General features: G+C 37.1%; 1 protein-coding gene and 1 non-coding gene across 8 annotated transcripts in view; both read left to right on the top strand.

Moving 5' to 3' along the window:
• Foxp2 (forkhead box P2) overlaps nt 1-19,885 on the top strand; it is a 532,232-nt gene that overhangs the window by 311,826 nt on the left and 200,521 nt on the right. The gene's annotated exons all lie outside the window — the stretch shown is intronic.
• LOC121828473 (U6 spliceosomal RNA) lies at nt 19,606-19,712 on the top strand. The gene has a single exon (XR_006070934.1). It is a non-coding gene; the product is annotated as a U6 spliceosomal RNA (small nuclear RNA).

Here is a 19,885-nt window from a genome sequence, read left to right as displayed (position 1 = left end):
TCTTTGGTTCCCACTTGTTCATTCATTCATTCATTCATTCATTCATTCATTTGTTCATTTGAACGGGTCTTGCTATGTTGTGTTAGCTGGCTGGCCTGGAACTTCGGCGCGCCAGCTATCTTCCTGTCATAGTCTTTGAAGTAGATGAAATTAAAAGCTTAGGTATATTGATTATCTAAGAGTTGTACTTTGTTTTTTCCTACTGGTTATTTATACAAATAAAATTTATGAGGAAATTATGGCACACTTTGAAGAATTTGATTACTACAAGTAACACAGAGTGGGGCTTATTAGGGTGTTCATTGTTGATTTTATATAGATATATATATTCATCACATATAAAAAGTTTTTTAAAAAAAATAAATTGTGTGTGACTATAATGCTTTAATTTAAGGAAGTTAGTCAAACAAGTATGTTATTGTGCACTATTTTCCTGGTCTAAACATAGGGAACTCTCATGATTTATCCTTAATCAAGTACTTTGACAATCTTGCTTTGTTTTATACTTGATTGTCCTAACATTCATGTTAGTATTCAGCACCTGTTTTAAAATGTCACTTTGGAGGGGGTACCTTAGATGATTTATTTTACCTGTCTTAATAGTTCTTGAGTTAGCTTAGGAGTTTCTGCACAATTTATATATCCACTATGAAATTTAACTAGTGATTTTCTGTTGTCATTAGAACTATGAAACTTATCCAAAAGTTCTTTGGGGAACTAGAAGACTAGGGAGATCAAACTTGTATACCATGGAGTTGAACACAGAGGCCAACAAACCTAACACTGAATAAGACACAGCACTCGAGACAACTGTTGCTATTGTTCTGAGTGTCAGTTTATTTATGGTATTTGAAACTTCTCAAAAGCTAATCATGGACAAGAAGGCGGGGGTTGGGGACTCCCATTAGAGAAGCATGTATTCGCTTTAAGCCCTGCTCAGTTGTTAGTTAAGTGGTACCATTCATTTAAGGTTGCCTGTTGTTGCTGTTGGGTTTTGTTATTGTTATTGTTAGTACAGAATAGACACATTCTCTTTATTACTGAGATGAGAAATCTAGTCACATGGCACAGAATCTGGTACACTGTTGGTGCTTCCTCCATGGATTTCTTACGCAACTTCTTTATGCTCCATTACATTTCCCCTGTTCTCTGCAAACACATGATGAAGTGGTGTAGCACAAGTTTCTTCACAGATTCCTTTGGCAAACATTGACTAAGATCCTTCTTCATGGCGAGGCCTTCACCAGTTGCCAGGAACTTAATTTTCAGTACTAAAGCACCTCTCTATTGACCCTTTCTTACTGGGATTCCTCTGGACAACTAATGAGTCCTAGGTCTCTAGTTTATGCTTTCTTTGGCATCTCCCATACTAATTTTTATCCTGCTAGTCTCTGACTGTTCTTGGCAACTTTGTAGGAATCTCTTCCCTTATCTGCTTTCTACCTTGATGTTTTCAGAAGTCCACTTCCTCTTCCTGCTATTTTTCTCATTTCCTGACATATTTCTTGGTAATGGCATTGTAACTCTTACCTTATTTTTGCCTAGCCCTAGTTCCTCTAGTTCCAATGTCAAGTCAATGATTTACCAAAACATTTCTTTAAAAAGTCTTCCTAGTATCTCCAGTCTGTCTCTTACTAGATGCTATTGCTCAGTTGATAGAAGACACACCCAAACAAACAACTTACCAAGCTAAAATGTTCATCTTTTCATTTAACCCTTGCCAGTCACCAGTTATAGACACTGTTTAATCTGAAAAGCACTTGCCACCCACAAATTGTGGACAGCATATGCATCTTATTATCTGTGGGAGCTGTTAGGATTTATTAATGACTTTAGCAGTGTCTTCAACTCTAAACATCAGTATTCTATGGCAGGAGATGTGGCCCCATGATAGAATACTTCACATATATGAAGATATTTCACTATCATTTTTCTATATTCATTTTCCATCAAATTTGTAGTATACTCTTTATTCTAAAGAATTATATTACATTTCTAGAAAAATATAAAAATAGATGCCTAGAATTCAATGTAATGTAGATTTTTTCAATGCTAATTTTAAAAATATTTCTATTTTATCTACTAAGAATTATGGCAAAGTGTGATTTTATACATTGTTGCAATTGATTTTTAAAGATATTAATATGTGGCTAATCATTTTAAAGGCATAAATTATATCTATGTTTCTATAGCCATTGTCCTATTAGTAACAAAAGACAAAATATGGATACAAAGTATACTAGTGGTGAATGAATATGGATATTTCAATGTGTGCAGATACAACAAAATATTACTGTTATTATTCCTAATGATGTTGTAAATTCATGGGTACGGTTACTAAATATAAAAATAACAACTTGTTTTAGATAATTTTGTTGTTTATATATCAATATACTTTCTTTATTTAAAAAAAATGATCTAATCCCGAGTATACACACAAGTTCATAAATCTGTCATAAAGACCGTTGAACATGAATTTCCAGGCAGGATTGGAGAGGGTATGAAGGCCATCTTAAATTTTCAATAGTAATCTAAACTATTTTTCAAGCCAAGCATTGCAATAGTATTTAAAATATATATTTTAAAGAGTTTCTCTTTGGTTACAACTGCTTACCTATGATAATTCATCCTCACTTTAGATTTTCTTTCTTTCTTCTTTCTCTCTCTTTTTGTTTTTAAGAAAAAAAAAATCTGGTATTTTCCCAGTTGGCTTGAATCCCCAAGGACCAAATACACTGTCTGTTTGAGGAGTCTCTTCCTTCGTAAATAACCAGGCTATACTTAGTGGCATAGAGGGCAGCCCTGCTCCACCACTCTCTCTTATTTTCTGAAGTAACAACACCTGAAGCTTGCTAACCTGCACCAGCCTAGACACTGACAAGCCCCAGTGACCCTGCTCTTTGCCCCTCGTCAACAGAAGACCACCCAGCTTTTCATGTGGATGATGAGGATTCCAATCCATTTCCTCACACTTCTACAGCAAGCCCTCTTGTCTACTGAGTCATCTCCCCAACCCTAGATTAATCTTCATATAGTAATTCCTTTTTCTTTATTCTGTAAACTTGGTTGTCGTGAATGAAAAAAGTAGGTGATTATGGAATATCTAGTACCTTTAAAGACAGTTAAAATATGTCTAAATAACTGGTGTCACCAGGGCAAGCCTATTTATAATCTCAGAAATAAAGATACTGAGGCTGGAAGATCTAAGTCTGGTCTGTCTCAACAAACATCATCAAACATGTTATCAGACAAGTCTGAAAGTGTCTTTATTTAAATGTAGTAGAACTTGTAACTGAGGACTTGTAACTTGTAACTAAGGACTCAATAACAATGTAGTTGAGTTGAAAACCAACTCAAGAACAAATAAATGCTTATGGCTACAAGAGGAGAGAGTTTCTCCCATGGCACCCACACACACATTTATCTCTGTTTTTTCTTTGTGTTTCAATTTTGTTTCTTGTCCCTGCACCTGCATTAATTTCCTTTGAATTCTTGTGAATTACTTTTCCTTTCTACATGCTTATAATTTCAGGATCTTTGCCACAGTTGTGATTACACCTGACCTTTCCACTCAAGTGCTGACTTCTAATTGGAATGTCTTTGAGGAAATTCATGCATATGTCCCAGGATTAGCACAGTTCACATTTTAATAGAACTTTTTTCAAAAAGAAATCAAGAGCATCTATACATAATCTTGTATGTACATTCTTGATAGTTAAAATTTATTTAAAATGTAAGAGCATGTGAAATTTGCCCTATTTTATACTTTTAACTGTGCACACTTAAGAGTTTTGGCAAAGCCACATAATATCGTAACCAGTATATTAATCCATTGGTAAAAAGTTTTATCACCCCATAGAATTTCCTTACACTTTTTCAAATCAACTCATTTCATATGACAGACCAAGATACTCTTCCACCAAAGTGCAATTTGTCACACTAGTGAGTTCAAAGTACAGAGGGTAGGTAAGGAACACTCACAGGAGTGTTGGTGACTTCAGAGCAGCAATATCACAGTAAAGTCTTACACTGCCATGGATGACCATATAGATGGTGTAATGGTTTGAGTGGGAAACAACCTCCATATGCTCAGGTATTTGAACATTTGGTACCCAGTTGGTGGTAGTGTCTGGAGAACATATGGGGCAGGTACAGCCATGATAGAGCAAGTACCTCATTCTGGAGGGTTCTGTGAGTTTAGTACCATGTCACTCTACTTTTCTCACTGCTTTGTGACTGGGTCTAGACTGTGATCTTTCAGCTTTCTGCTTCTGCCACCCTGCTCCACCATGCCTCCCCAACATGATGGTTAAGACTCCATCTGAAAACTGTAAGTGAAAATAAACATTTTATTCTATAAGTTGCTTTCAGTTATGGTGTTTTATCACAGCAACAGAAAGTTAACTAGTACAGACAGGATGCCTGCCCTCCATCAGCCTTTTACCTTCTATGTATTCTAGAATGCACCAAGATCAGAAAGCCACATGTGACATGAACATTCGTCTGAAAGGTGCAAGATGGAGGGACTGGCAACTTGTTTGAGGATCTAACGATTCCCATTGTAACCTCTGTGAGGAAAGGTGGGAAGGATTGGTCTTGAGAGTTCTATACAAGTGGTTACAGATGCTTTGATGAAGATGGTAATAATTGTTATGCTCAAAGTACAGAGTTCTACAGTACATGCCTATGTCTTTCTAAACCAGAATGTCACTTACATGGTTTTTTGTTTGTTTGTTTGTTTGATTTTTTTGACTTTTCAAGACAGGGTTTCTCTGTGTAGCTTTGCGCCTTTCCTGGATCTCACTCTGTAGACCAGGCTGGCCTTGAACTCACAGAGATCTGCCTGCCTCTGCCTCCCTAGTGCTGGGTTTAAAGGCATGTGCCACCACTGCCCGGCTGCATTGGCATCTTTTTAAAACTTTCTTTTTATTTATTCTTTGTGTATTTCACATCATGCAAATCAATCCCATTTATCTTCTCATCCTTTTGTACCCCCCTCTGCCCTTGCAACCTCCCTCCCAAAATAAAATAAAATAAAGAAATAAAAGAAAAACCTCACCATGGAAGCTATAGTGTGACATAGTGAGTCACATTGTATACCATTTAGTCCAAATATCGTTCCTTGCAAGTGTCCATTGCAAGAATCATTGGTCTGGCATGAGGCCTCTAGTTTCTGCTACACCTTCGATACGGGGGCCCTCACTCTGTGTGTGTGTGTGTGTGTGTGTGTGTGTGTGTGTGTGTGTGTGTGTGTGTAACGAATAAATTGTAAGAGATGCTCAACAAGATGAGAGGCAGTCATATGAAACTGACTGGGATGCTGAGGAACCTATTAGTGACTAGAACATATGTTACTTGATTTTGAGGGATGGTATTATGAGTAATGAATTCTAAGCCTCAAAAATACATGAGCTAAATTCAAGAATGCTTTACCAAAGCACTCTAAAGACTGAGACCACCTACTGAAGTAGCCCTCTGTCAGCTCCATTGTCCCAGCATGCCTTTTTCAGAGGGCACAGATCACTAACTATCTGTATACAACTCTAACCAACTTTGTGTTAAAAAACAAAAAAACAAAAAACAAAAAAACTTTGGGTACCAGATTCTGGAAGAAGTTAGGACATCTGTGGGGATTCATGGTGGTGGTTACATTACTGCCCATTTTTTGATTTCTCTAAATTCCCTTGGTATTCATTGCCGAGTCCCTTACTGGTACTAGATATAGTACCATTGTGGGCTTTTCCAGTGGGTACTTACTCCTTTTACCCTGGAGTGGAGGCTCACTGATAAACCTCAGACCCCTCTCTAGAAAAATAACCAAGTGATCATTAGCTATAGAGTAGGACTTCATTTTATTTAGAACATATTCATGGCAACTCTCACCTGGTCTGGCTCAGAAATTTCTCATGTAAGTGATCGGGTCTTTTGTTTTCCATTCTGGATGTCAGCTCACTTCCTTCCTGAGATCTCTGATAAAATAACCCTCACTGTTTTCCAAGCTTAAATTCTTCACCCATACCTATTTAAATTGATTAGGATTTCCTGATGCACCTGTCTCCAGATGTGTCTTGAAAATTTCTACCCATGAAACCCTTGGACTCTTGTTTGTTTTATTCAACACTAAGCCTCTAGAACATAAACTTCAGTCCCTGGGACTTCAGTGCTATGAGAATCTGCCAGGTAATTGTGCTCTAACAAAAAACACCCTCCTTCACCCAGATTATTGTTTTTATACCTGCTTAAGTGTCAAGCTTCCTACCATCTCAGCTTACTTCAGACTTTACAAATACATTTCATGAAAACTATCTCAAATATTTGAATTTTGGTATTTTTCCTTCACTGATCAAACTTTTGTAATAACACTATGTACTGATGACATTCTAGTGAATGGTGGTACTAATGCTTGCTCTAGTTTCGGGACCTGCTTTGGATTAATAAACTGTCAAGTATCACTGACAAATCTAAAATATGTAGCAGTTATTTTGAAACTCCTTCAAAACTCTAGCCAGTTTCTTACTTCTCTCCACATTACAGGGAGAAATGTAGAATAATGAGTTCCTGTCAATTTCAGAGGTAATTTAACAAATGGAATAGAGTTGTTGGACATGAAGGGAACAGAGAATCTGCTGGACGATTTTCATTTTGCCTTTACCAAATTTGAGACACCACAAACAAGCCTCGGGTTTCTAAATAGGGCAAGAACACTTTCAAAATTGAAATCTTGATTATATCACCTGTGTGCTAAACTCTGCACTGCATGAAATTTGAGATTGTTTTCCTAATGTTCAAAGTCCAGAGAGTCTGAGTGGTGACTGTCTAGGATCAGCAAGGAGGCACACCATAGCTAGTTCCTGGAGTTGAACTATTTGAAATTGGCAGGTGGCTTTTCTTTGTCCACAGATTTATTTCCCCTTTTCCTGACAGTGCATGTGTTTGGTGAGCTCCACTGTTTATGTAGCTTCTGCATACATTCCTTAGGATTTGTTTTATGTGTGGTTTTGGGGTTGCTTGTGTTTCTTGTTATGCTTGGCTACTTCTAGAAGGAGAAGTGGTGGTGGTCTGCTTTCAGTTGGCAGTCAAAACAAATGCGATACTCGTTTTGAATATCTGGCTTTGAGTTTTCATAGAAAAATACAAGCACCATTTACATAAGCATATTGCTTGAACTCAATTCATTTTAGATCCCTCACTTGTCTCTAAAAAAAAGTGCCAACCAACTCCGAAGCTGTTTAAGAGTGAGCATCAGAGCAAAAGAAACATGACTAGTGAGGTTAAGCCTGTGCCTCCACAATCAGTCCTAAAGAACAGGGCTTCCTTTCTGCACAGTAGCATAAAACTATCCCAGTGGAAAAGAATTAATGCTCCCATGGGTGCCTTCTCGTTCCTTACCACCTTCTTCATTGTTCATTAACTCTGTTGTTAGAAATGAGCAATTGCACTCGGCATCCCTTGGCATTTGCACATATTGGGGATCTAAGTGAACAGGAGCAAGCAAAAGAAAAGAACTGGAATAATCTGAAGGAATTTGTGATGCAAAGATCCTTTGTTACTAATAATATTTTCATTTAAAAGTATTCATCTTTTTTTGCATATTTATGTGTGTGATGTAAATGAATGTAGGTGTGTTTGCACATTATAGGCACGTGTGTGGGGAGTTGGAGGATATATGTTCATATGCGTGCCTGGAAGCCTGAAGGTGAGATTGGGTGGCATCCTCGACTTCATTGCCCATTTTACTTTAAGCAGACAGGCCCTCTCACTGAACCTGAAGATCCCAAATGTCAGCTAGACTAGATAGCAAGCTTTCCCCCAAGTATCTCCTCTCAACCCCTGAGATTACAAGCAGGCTCTCATATCTGCCATATTCTATGTGAATACTGAGCATCTGATCAGTCCTCATGCCTGCCTTGCAAGTGCTATACCATCTTCCCAGGCCTTGATACTGCCGATTTTCATAGCAACTAACAGTACCATGCTCTTAGGATTAACTATCAGAACAGATCCCTTTGGGAAGGTACTTATTGGTTCCCTACACTCATGAATTTCAGAACATTTACATCCTGTCTTGTTCTTCTGTTTGTTTCTTGATTTTTTTTTCAGTTGTTGCTAATCTATTTGGTGCTAGTTTTTCTCAAAGGTACTGTCCATATACTGCTGCTCTTCTGCTGGGAACACCCATAGGCAGTGCCATCCATGTCCATGGTTGCAGCTACCATAATAACAGATCCAAAGAACAGTGAGCCTTTGAATTTCTTGGCTGCAATCTCCACTCAAAGCTTCATGCAGACTCAGTTACAACTATTTATTAGAAAATCCATTATTAATGGTTAACACTTTAAATGGGTGTTTATCCTAAATCAGTTATCTCTGAAAGCTATCCAGCTTCTCACATCCCGTGTCCCTTTTGAATCACTCCCTTTCTCCAGTGACTACAGATGACCATCCCATCCAAGACCAGATTCTATTCTGTAAATTCAACCTACCCATTCAGTTGACCTTTATATGTTATGTGAGGAGTTGTCCATTTATTTCAGTGGGGACTGTTTCCCTAGTGTTTTCAAGGTTCTGCGTTTGATCCTAGAATTTTCAAAACAAACAAAATCATTTATTTTTCATTAAGACAACTGTGCCTTCACAAATGCTCCATCTGATTTTGGTTTTTGGAACCTTTGAAATATATCTCTGTGTGTATACAACATACAAAACTCAAATATGTATATTACACTCAGATACATATATACATACATGTATTGATGTACAATGGATATTTATAGTTACATCATTTCTTGCTTAAGAAAATCTCCCTTTATTTCACTCATATTTGTGATAAAGTATGGTATATTCAACAGGACATCCTTAGACTTAGTGCCACATTAGTGAATTCACACTTGCCAGCTCATCGCTTAGTCTCTAGCAGCCTTGGTTATAAACTGCTCTGTGCCACTGTGCCTGTCTTACCATTTCCTAGTTGGAAAACTTCTCTCAATATCAAGTTGTCTCATCTAAAAATTTCAGGGAACTCTCTTCAATGAAATTATATGGCATTCTTCTTTATTCTCACAAAAAATATTAAGGATATGTTACACTGTATTATAGTCATCCTTTTATTTTATCTGTCCTCTGCAAACCACTGCTAGTGGCTGGAGCACAGACTCCTCTGTTTTTTGTTTTGTTTTTTCCTTATCTGCTAACACAGAACCTGATGTGCAACAATAAATAACCCCTCATTTACTCAGTAAAATAATGTAGTTACTGGAGACATTGAAGCTTATTCTTGTTAGTTTTAGATTCTGCACATAAGAATGCTCACAATCCTCCCATCCACCCCAAACTATTACTGGGTTTTCTAGACATTTTTTTTTTTGCGGCTCCTGCCTTTGGCACTGCCTCAGCCTTCTACCTGTTCATGTTCCAGTGGGGCTCTGGAGTTGAATGACCACACACTCAAATGTCCTCAGAGAATCAAAGCTATCGCTTTGTCTTCTCCCTCCCATTGTTGCTTTCATAAACGGATATATATGTACATATATATGGTGTCAGTCAAGTTTTCAAAAGGAAAAAAGGTCACCATGATATGCTACATACTGTTGCACTAGAATATATTACATTAAAAGAGGAAAGTTGGCCAGCTGGAAAACAAGAAAGGAGCAAGTTTCCTTTTTGATACAGTGCTTTCTAGACCTTCTGCGGGGCTCAGACTTATTCTTGGCTCCCTGGTCACCTCAAAGCTGACTGCTGGCGACCTTCTCAAAGAAGTAAGTTTTCAGAAAGATAACTAAAAACAAGAATAAAAAGTTTATATTTTAGTGAGGTATTTAGAGCTGTAGAAGATATCTATGACTGGGATGCTTAAGTTAAGCCTTTATCACAAGACATTACTCTCCATTTAACTTTAAAAATGAGCATATGGTTGAAACAGTGATTAAAGGATACAGCTGTCAGAGAAGCATGGAATAGCATCATAGGTATGGAACAGAGATTGCTGTACCTTTCCTGCCTCCTTTTCTCAACTTACTGCGTCAGAGAAAGAAGTTTTCTGTCTCGAACAATTTCCTGAAATATAAAATGTATTATAATATTAGAGCAAAAGTAATTGTGATATGAGAAGTCATGTTAGCTTCTCCCCAATGGCCAAAAGTCTGAAGGTACTGAAACTTTTGCTATGGAAATAGACACTTTGAAGTCCAATGTTCTTCTCATACTTGTTATAGCTGTCTATTGTTCCTTATTTGGAAAAGTATCTTTCTCCTATAGACAGTCCTTAACTTCCAGGAGTAAACTCAAACACAATTCCTATATAGTGTGAAATAGAGAGATTAGATCACACTCATACACTGCCATACAGGTGAAACAATTTGCAGTGGTTGCAAACATTAGAAACACTCGAACCAGCCAATAAAGTTGGATTTCTCTAGACCTCTGTGTGTTCTCTCACTCCCCTGGGCATTCAAAAAGCCTTGCCACCCACTCTCTTTTCTAGTCTCTTTCTTCAAGATCTTCCTTCTCCTTGGAAGACTTTCCACCTTTTCCTATACACTGACACAGATAAACTATTTCTCACCTGTCTTCTGTCTTTCATATCCTTTTCTTTTGGGGCTTGCCTTAAAACATAAACCAGATGAAGTCCTATTATAAAAACCTTTCACGGAAGTTATCACAGTTTCTTGTGACACATTGTGCATTGCTTTCTTAACACCTGTTTTCAGTAGCCGGTGAACGCTCATTATTTGAGTTGTTCTTTTTGTTTGAATCTGGCCCAGTTGGTGGCATATGGTAGATTGCAGATTTCTATTTACTGAATGCATGAATGGCTGATTGAGTTTGTGTTTAGATAAGCAAACAAGTGTGCTTCACAGTGCTACCTAAGACAACAGTGAGCTTTCTTGTTGATGTAACAACCCGAGGAAAACACTTCTCCTTTTTCTTCCTGAGCCTTTGTGTGCTGGACATCGTACTTTTTTCCCTTGATACAAAATGCCACTTATGATCTTTCTTCAGTATAGAACGTCATTATATTTTCAATTCATCCTCCCTGCTCTCGCTTTCCATTTTTGTCTAACCCTAGTGGCAGGAGGAGGAAGCACAATTCCACCTACACTCTTTTGTTGTTGTTGTTGTTGTTAGCTTTACTTGCACTTTGCTTTCCTGCACCATGTGAATGTTTCTTTGTCACCCGAGACATCATTTGATGTTTGGTTTTTTTTTTTTGAATTATCAAAGTTCTGTTCTTTGTGCGGGTTAAACATAAGTATATGTTACTTGAAGTTCTCTCTGGTCTCCTTGTTGACCCTGACTGTACCAAAATTTTAACTTCTTTTGCATTCATGTCTGCACTTGTTATGGCACTTTCTCCCCTGGCTTTTGAATTTCCTAGTACATTCAAAGCACATGAAGGTCAGAATTGATGTCTCCCATAACAATGAAATTTCAACTGTAGTATCAACTATGTTATTTATTTAGGTGTTTTAGCCAGTGAAATTAATAAATAATTGTCCAATTTCCCTTCACCATATAGAACGTTACTTAGTGATTGACTGCCCTTAGGTGATAAGAAAAGTTGTATTTAGAAAATGACTATATTTGACTCTTTAATTAGTTCCTGAGTGATCTGTCCACAGATTAACTTCTAAGTACCGTTTCCCATTACACTATCACACCCTTCATTGGTTAGTGAAATGTAGACATGACTTGGTATCTATGGGGTCTTGTAGTTTCTTGTTGAGTCCCTCTAGATACACCATGTCACTCTGCCTCTGCTGTTTTATTTCTGAAATTCACATATTTTCTAATTTTGTTTTACATTTTTAATTCTTGAATATATCGGTCCTGGGGTATGAAGACATGAGTGTGGGTCAGTAGCCTCAGGTCTTCCTGGAGCTGAAGATATAGGTGACTGCTCTCAACCATATGTGGGTACCCAGAAACGAACTTGGGTCCTCCACAAGAGGACCGCCTAGACCGTCTTAACTGCCTAGACATCTCTCTGGCCCACACACTTTCTTACTTTGTGTTTTTCTGTGTGTCAGAATTACCACTCATATATAGTTTACGATCCTTGTTGACCTTACCTTCCTCATGAAAATTTTCCTGATTGCTTCTTTCCATTTTTCAGTATAATTTGTCACCATTCCAATTATAGTTCCTTAAAAGGCCTCATTCTTCTTCTTACAGTGCATCGTGTTCTAGTTTGCCTGCTGACTTCTGCTCTAAAGCTGATTAGTGGTTCTTCCTGATGAATGGTTGGGGTTGGCTGATTTGTGCTCTTTCCAAAGACTGGAAAAGTAGATCAATAGTTTACCTATGCTTCTTGTATGGGGAGTTAAGATAGATAAAGTTACTTGAAAAACTATTATTCTACCCTATATAAAGGTCAGAACTGATGTTTCCCATAACAATGAAATTTCAACTACAGTATCAACTGTAGTATTTAGTTTGGTGTTTTAGTCAGTGCAATTAATAAATAATTATCCAGTTTCCCTTACTTAGTGATTGACTGTATCCTGTGAAAGACTTAATGCAAGCAAATTTCATCAAAATTTGCATCCCCACTCTATTGTTTTACAAACTCTGTAAATTGGGGATTTGATATGGTGTCACTACCCTACTCATTTTTGGACTTTGAAATTTCTTCCAATGTGAAATATTCATCCATGTTTTAGTTCTTTATGAAAATAATTAAATACCACTACATATTAAAAATACATTTGCTTTTGTCTTTAGTAAATGCTAAGATTCCTTGTAGTAGCACAAATATTTTAAAAGAAATTTCTTTGTGACATGCCATCAGTAAGTTTTTGATTCGTATATTGTTTTGTGTACTTAAATACACAAATTCAAATAAAAACATTCCAATCAAAAGGAGGTCACAAGTAAATTTTTAAGAACCCCTGTTGTAGAAAACAATTTTCCAAATGTAGCAAGTCTCGTGTAGAAAAAGATACCTCTTGTCTGCTCTGGCAATGAGGCAGATTATTTTTCTCTCCGACTTCAAATCACTTGCCAAAAAGGGAGTTCTCTCCTGCATACATTGAAATGATGCCAAACCACAATCATCTACACTGTGGTAGCATCTGGGGCTAATGTGACACATGCTGCCCAGGCTCTGTCTTCACAGTTCTTGCCCTGTATCAGCCAGTGCTGGATGTCTATGGAAAAAAATTGCTGCCCAGAATGAGCCATCTTTTTCAGGTCTATCTTGGTAATAATGCAGGATGAAGTGGTACCTAATAGTTCCTTCCAAAATACTAGCACAGTTTTCCCGGTATTTGTATTTTTCTGAAGCTACACCCTAGTTTTGTCTGTAAGTAAGACATGACCTTCAGGTGTTTGACTGAGAATATAGAGCTGTGGCATTTTAGACACACTCCCTTAAGCTTTTCTTTCTTCGGATCTGTACAATGTAAGTAGGTTAGAGATTCATTGTTGTAGAGATTTAGTGTACAACATCTTCATGAATCAAGATAATCAATGTTATTTGTATATGAGGAGTTCCATAGTATCAGGACACAGAACAGAAAAATAAAGACACCATTAGCAAATAAATCAAATATAGAAAGTGTATGGCAGATGATTTCTCTACTTTGGTTTACAATATTCAGCTTTGCATTTTCTGGTGAATATCATCTTACTTCAACTAATCCTTTGGCATTCATGGCTAAGAGAAATGTTCAATGAAAAGACAGAGCATGTTTCTCTGACTTAATGAATGTACTATTTGTGTGCAACATAAAGAATAGCTCATTCTCATAGAGTTAGTCTTTTCAATGAATGAAGGCTCTGATTTCCAGTAGCAATCTATAAGATCTAGTGGTAGTGGGCTAGGGAAGTTTTATCCAAGGGATTACTATGGATTATTATAAGTCTATGTGCTGACATGTTTTACAAATAAAATTTTAGATAATTTCCCAGTCCATGAAGTTACTCAACATCAGTACCCCAATGCTAAATGTGTGATAGAAGCCCCCTTGCCTGAGAGTCTCACATGATTTGATATATATTCCAAGCAGGCATCAGTTGGCTTTCTGGAAACCTGATGTCCCATACTATTGTTGTGAATTGTCTTGTGAAGATAAAAAAGACATGGATAAAATAATTGGGTCCCTATTCAATAAAGAATTATAGCCGGGCGGTGGTGGCACACGCCTTTAATCCCAGCACTTGGGAGGCAGAGGCAGGAGGATCTCTGTGAGTTCGAGGCCAGCCTGGGCTACAGAGTGAGTTCCAGGAAAGGCGCAAAGCTACACAGAGGAACCCTGTCTCGAAAAAAAAAAAAAAAAAAAAAAAAAAAACAAACAAACAAAAAAAAAAAAGAATTATAACATGTTCAAAGCTATAGAACTAGAGACCAGATCCTACTTGGCACTGCTTAAACCAAAGATGCTTGGAAGCTAACATTTCTCTAGATATATCAAACAAGCACTAGCACTTAAGACCAAAACAAATCACATGATCATCTGTATTCATTCACTATTCACTTACACATATATCAAATGTTCTTAGAGCACCATAAATCTTTGTTCAAGGTAGAATTGACACATCACATATTCATTCATGAAGCAGTGAAACTGAACCATACCTGAAATTCAATTTAAAGTAATATTGTCCAATTACCAAAATGCATAAATTATTTTAATATCACAAACAGTAATCTGAAGTTTGTACATGTATACACATAAATTATGAGATTTGCAGTTTACTAACAATTTTTGCTTAAATTTTTTGATTGATCCAATGTTAGGATTGTTTCGGTCAATTTTCATTTTAAAAGATTACTTGCCATTTTATAGTCTCTTAAGAGCCAACACAGGGGCAAAATTAATCTTCAGATTGAGGAACTATGATATGATCATGAAAATAATCAAATGTAATGGCCTCTTCCATATATCTAGAAATTTTGGTAAAAGAAGTCCTTGGTAATGTTAAAAATAAGAAGTTTGAAAAATATTTAAGAGTCTTTTGGAGAAATATGACTATGTTGAATAATAAAATTTCTCTGCTATTAATGTCCGGAAAACACTTAAGATACTTGAATTCAGAGACAAATAGATTTTAAACATCATTTGAAACCTTAGGTGAGAAACATTTTCTAGATTTGCTATGCAAATTCATTAATTTTTAAAAGGGAAAACTATGGCATGGAAAATTGTAAAGAAATGGCTCAACAAATATAAGTATTTGGCAAAATATATTTAAAGAAAAGTTGCATCAAAACACTTCTTGACAATTTAATAATCAATTGTATTTGTGATGGGATTTGTCAAAAAAGTGGAGGAAGTTACTCTTTGCTTTTCAGCATTTACCCAAGAATTTTTTGGTATGTAACATTTCTTATTTTCAGTACATTTGTTTTAATGTTGGGGATTTTCAACTAGTCCTCTCAGTTTTCCAAGGCAAGGCCTCCTTTTTAAGACCTGAATATCAAAGAGAAAACAGAGTGGTGCAGTTTTAAAAACAAAGAACAAGGAGGGTGGCCAGTATTATATGAAGTTGCAGAGACTTTCCAAAGGTGACTATGAAATAATTTCTCTACAGAGGCTTTTAAAATGAACTGTGTGGGTAAGTTGAGTAGGGTGTCACCAGACTCCCAATCTACCACCTTCAGGGGTTCTTAGGCCTCCCTAGGGTTAACATAAACCAAGATATGTGTTTAGTAAGCCAAGCAGCTAGGAGACTTCAGAATCATAGTACAAACTTCATGTATCTTCAGTGGATTATCTTCTAATAAAACACTTTATTGATAACTTCACACACAAGCACTTCATCTGCATCACCCCTGCCAATCTCTACCCATCCTCCAATGCCTTCTGTATCCTTTCAAATCCATGACCTCTTCTTTAATTAGTGTGTTTGTATATATAAGCATATATATATTAAAATTACAAATGAATACATAATATGTCATAGAAAACATTTCCATTTTCAAACACCTGGGCCATTTCACTGTCTCTCAGCTTTTCTCATGAAAGCTGAGCATTCAGATCCTGAGTGATGCCTTCTCATTTCAACATTGGAGATTTAAGCTCTCTGTGGCCCTAGATTGTGTGTTCTGTACTCTCTGTTCTTTCTGTGGAGGTACCCCAGGAATTAGGATCTCACTTAGGAGAGAGTTTTACAAGGGATAGCCAAAGAGAGTATACATTTGATTACATAGCACAACTCTGGTGAGCAATCCGTATTCAGAATCTGCTGTTCGGCAGAGTGCTAAATTGAATAAAATAACAGATATGAAAGGGTTGGTATTTTCTTTTACAAAGGTGTTTGAAAATTAAAAGCTTATTTTGAAATCAAGAGACTCATATAAAAGGAGTTTGCTATTAAAGTATCAATCTAATAATAACTTGAAATTGTGTATGTGTCCCTGTCCATGTTTGTGTGTGTATGTGTATGTGTGTGTGTGTTTGTGTGTGTGCTTGAAAAATCACTAGCCAACTGTCCATAGCTACTACTATTTTACTAAATCAATATATCTTCTGACTATATCTAAATATTGATTTATACACCCACAGAGAAAAGTAGTTCTCAACTCTCATGAAAAAAGCTTCTGCACAACAGAAGTGGGATATTACAGAAATCCACAACTGGTCAAAGTGCAGAGAAAAAGGGACTGTGGATTGCACAGACCCAATTAGTATATTTATAACTCAACCCCTACACCCAAGTCTTAGGGAACATCATGGAAGAGGGTACAGAATGACTAAAAGCTAGTGGACCCAGATGCCAAATGTAAGAGTTTTTTTCTAGACATGGAAGGATATCAAACCCACAAAATCTCAACATTTTGGTTGTCTAAACTAGGCTTGCATAATGACCACACCAATGATCAGGTCACTGGGGATCAGGGAAATTTCACAATTTCCCAGTTCTATGTGAAAAACTACAGGTGTTTAACTCTTGCTAAGAAGAGAAACAGGTTATCTTCAGGGTCAAGCCCCCTGATAGATTATCCTATCACAAGTGCTTCTCCCTAAACTCATGTACATAGGGGCAGCACTAAATGGATCCCACTTTTTCACTGTATTCTAACATTATCTTTATGATCACAGATAATTATAGCTCTCAACTCTCTTCAAATGAACTGCTTTTTGCAGCAGTAGAGGCTTCTGCATGACTACTGAAGAAAAGAGCTTAAACCTGACAATAAGTAGTAGTTGGATAGTGGAAAGGAATGGTGGAAATAATGTAGAAAATAATGTAAATATAGTATATTCATGTACCAAATTCCTCCTAAAATAAGAAGCTTATAAAAATAATTACAGATAGTCAGTTTTAAATAAATACTAAAATACAAATGAAATGCTTAACTCTCGATGTTGTATGCAATTGAAGGTTAAATTTTTATTAAGGAATTTTTTATTCATTTTACATACCAACCACAGACCTCCTTCTCTTCCCTCCTCCTGCCCCTCTAGCCTTGCTCCTCAACCCATCCCCCATTACCTCCTCCAGCAAGGTATAGCCTCCCATGGAAAGTCAGCAGAGCCTGGTACATTCAGTGAGGCAGGTCCGCGCCCCTCCCACTGCATTAAGGCTGTGCAAGGTGTCCCACCATATGTAGTGGGCTCCAAAAGGCCAGTTCATGCACCACGGATGGATCCTGATCCTACTGCCAGGGCCCCGTTAAGTAGATCAAGCTACACAACTGTCTCACTTATGCAGAGGACCTAAGTCAGTCCCATGGAGGCTCTACAGCTATTGTTCTAAATTTCATAAGTTCCCACTAGTTTGGTTTGGTTGTCTCTGTAGTTTTCCCATCATGATCTTGATGCCCCTTGCTCATAGTGAAAACCAAAGCACACTGAAGAGCTTCATGCCATGTAAATGAATCTGTATATCTTAGAGAAACAACCTTCCATTCTTAATTCAGTTTTATTTCCAATTCTGAAGTTATATTATTGCAAATCACTTTAAATTGATATATTTGTCATTATTGTATGTTTTGTACATGATGAGTACATGTGAGCATGGGTGTCCAATTGCTACAAGACTCATGTGAAAGTCTCATGATAATGGGAGTTGATTCTCTCCTTCAATCTTTATGTGGGTCCCAGGGATTAAGTTCAGCAAGGGCTTTCACCAGCTAATCAATCCATCCTGTTGTCTTGCTATGGATCATTTGTATTCAATAATAAATCTAAGGTATTCTAGTAACCTAAGTCCCTGCATGGATATAACCTACAATTATCAAAAATCTTGGTTTTAGAATTTTATAGATAAATTTTTCACCTGACTTCCTTTCCCACCATATTCATTTTAATTAGTTGAAAGTAGGAAACTATTATAGTCAATAACTTGGCTATTTTTTGTATATAATTTTGTGTACGTGCAAAGAACACCTAAATCTTTTTCACCTACTCACTCTGGAGAAATATTGATAACACCTAATTCTATTTATTTGTAGAACGGTTGATTCCCAGTAAACAATTAGAGTTTAAAAAATAGAAGGATCACTTTGGAATTCCAGCAACAGGCTCCAAAGTGTGCTCCAAACTGTGTCGGGTTAAAACAGTCTTTGTCAGAAGTATTCAGAGAACAAACTGTCCCCTCAGGAGAATAGACAGTATCTACCCAAAGATTTAGAAGTGAGAAGAAAAGTGAATTTCGTGTGGACTTGGCTACTGCCCCCACTGACTCTCTACAACTGGAGTCCTGCGTCTCGTCCTTTATTAAATCCAAGTACTAGCCCTCTCCAGGGAACTCTCCAGAGTCCTCAGTCTCTGTTCTGGTGAACACATACTGGAATGGATCTTTCCAGTGAAGTCAGATACAAAGAATATAGAACAATATACACTGTGTAACCCGCTAAGTAGTAAGGCCTGGTATCTTGAATTTTTAGCTCTCTTCTCTGACTGGCTTTCTGTGGGTAACCATGGACATGTTCTCACACTCTTTAAAGAGGGGCCTTGCAGGTATAATTGTAACTTAATCACTGTTGATCAACCTGCTTTCTTATATAGTCTTCTAAGTGGGCAGGGTCACTGAATAACAAGCAGGACTCTAGAAATTAATTCCTATGAGTGCTTATTACAACAGGATGATCTAGAGAACGAGGGATTGTCTCATGTTGCCTGCTTGTGCTACTATTTATGCATTGTGATACCATGCGTGCCTGAACTAGTGATTGAGGAGAAAATCATTTTAATAGCAGTTGGCAGTTAGCCCAGAAGTCCTCCTCCATGCTATGAACAAGGCATTATGGAAGCTTGGAAAGATTAACATTCAGATTTATTTCTTTGTTTACTTTTAAAAAAATTTAAAGTAGCACTTTGCTCAATTGTTATGCCAAATTTGGTTTTTCATTTGAATGTGATTTAAATTTTTTTCTTATCTGTCTCATCACTCCTAGCTTGGTGTGTTTGGGGAAATACAAATGCAACACTAAGTAAAAAGTGCATTTTGATCATTGTGCACCCCTCAGTGGTACATCTGTGTCTTTGCCGCTTGTTTCCATCTTTGGGGATCTTTCTGATTTAAACTATACCCACCCTTGCCTTGCTATATGGCATGAGCACTTGTAGACATAAACATTTTGTTCTTGGCTCACATGGTCTACACACATGGTTAAATAGTAGTATTAAGTCAAACATGAACATACAAAAAATTACTTAAGTGCTCACTTCAGCAGCACATATACTAAAATTGGAATGACACAAAGAAGATTAGCATGGCCCCTGCATAAGGATGACATGCAAATTTGTGAAGCATTCCATATTTTAATGGAAAAAGCAGAGTGCTAGAGAGGTCCCCAGAAATCCACAAAGATACCTCCACAATAGACTACTGGCAATGGTCGAGAGAAAGCCTGAGCTGACCTACTCTGGTGATTATATGGCCGAACAGCCTAACTGTCATGATAGAACTCTCATCAAGTGACTGATGGAAGCAGATA

The sequence above is a fragment of the Peromyscus maniculatus genome, chromosome 3, assembly GCF_049852395.1.
Source record: "Peromyscus maniculatus bairdii isolate BWxNUB_F1_BW_parent chromosome 3, HU_Pman_BW_mat_3.1, whole genome shotgun sequence".
NCBI lineage: Eukaryota > Metazoa > Chordata > Mammalia > Rodentia > Cricetidae > Peromyscus > Peromyscus maniculatus.
This window is presented reverse-complemented; position numbering and strand designations above follow the sequence as displayed.